This window comes from Epinephelus moara, chromosome 23, assembly GCF_006386435.1.
Source record: "Epinephelus moara isolate mb chromosome 23, YSFRI_EMoa_1.0, whole genome shotgun sequence".
NCBI lineage: Eukaryota > Metazoa > Chordata > Actinopteri > Perciformes > Serranidae > Epinephelus > Epinephelus moara.
In genome coordinates, this window is record NC_065528.1 from 12807075 (window position 1) to 12810644 (window position 3570).

Consider the following 3570-nt stretch of genomic DNA (forward strand, 5'->3'; position numbering starts at 1 on the left):
GGGGGCAAACACTTTTTCACACAGGGCCATGTAGCTTTGGATTTTTTTCTTCCTCATTAATAAAACCCTTCATTTAAAAACTGCATTTTGTGTTTACTTGTGTTATCTTTGACTAATGTTTAAATTTGTTTGATGATCTGAAACATTTAAGTGCGGAAAACATGCAAAAAAGTAAGAAATCAGGAAGGGGGCAAACACTTTTTCACACCACTGTATATTTGTTGGAGAGCCAGAAACGTAACTCCAAATTAGTGCTAAAGTTGCTCCATGTCTGCTGGATGAGCAAAAGGCAACTGTTTGCTAATGCAGTTGCCATAACAACTTCATGAGGTGATAATATGTCAATGTTGTGTTTACTTCCTACCGCTTGTTTCCAGTAGCCAAAAAGTGCTTTGAATTCTTGTTTGCTTTGACTGGAACATGATTTAAATATTCATATTTCATATTTACATCCCATGTATTAAAATCTGGATGGAAATCTGTGGCTCTATTAGAATAGAGATAATGTGCTGCTTGAAAGAAAATATCATGGTTCAAGACCTTTACATACCAGGGGCGTGATGAATACGCAACACAAAAATGCAACCTTGCCTTTGCAACTCTGTCACAAGGGGTAGTGCTTGAAATCTTTGAGATACAACAAGTGTTGCTGGATGTTGCAAATGGCATCTTCTGCTGTGGGGGTGATTTCATTTGCGTGGGCTATAGGTATTCTTTTGTGGTTGTCAGGACACATTTCAATGTTGTTCACAGCTTAAGTGTCATCGGCTATCAATTGGTCAAAAAAGTCATCAAATAACTGGCGGTACTCTGTAGGCTAACGTTAGCAACCCGTGCTCCTACCCTGCCAGTTTGCACTGACATTAGAGGAGCAATAACAAGTGCAGCAACTTGGCTGCCAGACTTTAGTTAAATTTCTGGTGTCATATGCCATTGAGGGGTGATACAACATGGACATATGTCAAAATGCTGGACTGCCATGCACAAATTAGCAATAATAAGGTTTAGCTAGCAAGGTAGTTAGATACTAAGATGTCAGTATAATAGTGTTTTATCTTTATTATTGACATAAAGAAAAGGACCATATCAAAACAACAAGAGAAAACAATGGTTATTATAAATTCTGAATCTTTTTAAATGAAGAAAATACATTTTAGGGTTTCTGTTGTTGCTTGTGCAACTATCTTACCGATGATTGGTTGTAACGCGGTTCGAAATGTGCCTCTGGCAAACCTTTGTTCGAAGGGCCAGGTAGCCCTTACACTTTGCTCTACCCCTCTTTCCCAACAAGAATTGGGACACCATACCCCTAGAGGAGAAAGTGCAAAATGGATGCAAAAGGGCTAAGTGTTAAGGGCAGGGGCTGTATTGGGATTGGGCCCCAGTCATGATATACAGAATTTGGCAACATATGGGCTGATGATGGCACTAAAAGAAAGGCCAGGGACATCACCCAACCTACGGAATTTCATGGCAAACAACCCTATAGTTCTTCAAGAAATCTACAAATGTGAACCTCACAGTGGAGCTAGAGGAGAAGTCAGTGAGACAGACCTTCATTACAATCCATTAGTATTGTGCTGATGTGCTGAACCTCATTTCCCTCCCATAGGGAACATTCATTACATGCATAGCCTCCAGATATGCATTTCTTTACCACATTACATGATTACATGAAGTAAACACATCTCTCATGTAGTAGGAGAAAGGAAACACCATGAGATGCCTCTCTGTTGTATCACTATATGTCTTATGGCATTGGCAGGTGGATGCCAGTTAACACAATGGACTCAAATCTGAATACAGCCAAATTACGTTCATGGTTTTGCTCTTCCTTCGATGGGTCGATGGAAGACTGTGAATATCATGCTACAATTTCCCCCCTCGTGGATATCGCTTTTCATTCCATCCTGAACAGTTAGCTGACAGAGTCTCTGTGGAGTTGTTTCAGAGGTTAGCGCGCTTTGAGCTTCAGTACAGTGTATTACAGTAGAGTCAGCAGGGTCTCACAGGATAGGAGACTCACGGCTAATCAAAAGCTGCACCCGACTGTTTCAGTCAAAGCATCGCGTTGGTAACTACTAGGTAAGGTAAAACGTTTGTGTTTGAAATGTTCCTTTTCAGCCCACAGCTTTTCATCAAAGTTACTGGGCGCTATTGTCATGGCTTTGAAGAAGTAACAATAAAACCAGTAAAGCAGAGTGTGCTTTGCTGTAATTAATGTGGGACTCTCACAAACACACAACTGTTTTACACAATAGTATGCTGGCTGTACGAAGGCCTCTCCATTCAGCTGGCTCAATCATTACATTGGGAGGTGGTGCAACAGGCATGTGTGTTCTTTAGTTAAAGCACAGGCAGTAACTCATATCAAATTAGTTGTTTTAATTTGGTAGTATACATTTTTGTATTTACAAATCCTCAGGGGTGTAGGAGACATGAGAGTTCCTACATTTTACTTGAAATAAAAAAATAAATCAAATTATTATTAATTTCAAGGTGCAGTGTGTAGGATTAATGGAAATGAAAAATCATATAATAAGCATGTCTTCTTCAACTTAAAATTAGTTGTTTATATCTACATAGGGAGGCAGGTCTCCGTCTAAAGAGTCCAACAACATGTTTTACAGTAGTCCAGAACAGACAATCAAACACTGGCTCTAGATAGGGCCATTAGTGTTTTCCCATTTGCCAATGTAGTTCAAAGCCCCTCCATACCGAGCCAAACAGTTTCCGAAACACTGATTTTTAACGTGAAACTGCTTTAGTCTGTATTCTTACCAGTTCAAATCTCTGGGTCAGTTTGTTTTTGAGAGAAAGAGATGTCTGAGGATAATTCATCTCCCAGTAAAAACCTTTTGAACGTCTGGATCTTAAATTATCAGAGAAAAAAACTGAGCATGCTTTAGCTAGCTTGTATAGCAGCCCACTAAACAGTGTAAGAGATGCACTAATTTGTAATGTGAAACCGCTTTACTGAGTGTTTTTACTGGTTTTGATCACCTGGTACATTTGTTTGTGAGAGAAAGAGACCTCTGCAGATAATTCAGTTCCTGGTAAAAACCTTGTGAACAAGAACACTGCAGGAATCCTAACTGAGAGTTTATGCAAGGCACATGGGAGAAGTTTCAGCTAATGGCAATCTGCAGTCCTCACCACTAGATGCCAGTGTTAATTTCATTGACAAAAACTATGATGAAGATTTTTCGTCAACGACCTTTTTTCCATGATGAAAACAAGATGATGACAAGCTAAAAATAAACCTTGATAGTAGAAACTGAGACAAAATCTATGCTTCATTTTAGTTGACGTTAGTTGAGACGTTACTAAAATGTTAGTGGTGGACTGTCATTGGACATTGATAGCTGAGAACAGCCAAGCTTGTAATTATCTTCAGATGCTGCATAAATGACAGTGGTCAATCAATCAATCAATCAATTTTATTTATAAAGCCCAATATCACAAATCACAATTTGCCTCACAGGGCTTTACAGCATACGACATCCCTCTGTCCTTATGACCCTCGCAGCGGATAAGGAAAAACTCCCCAAAAAAAACCCTTTAACGGGG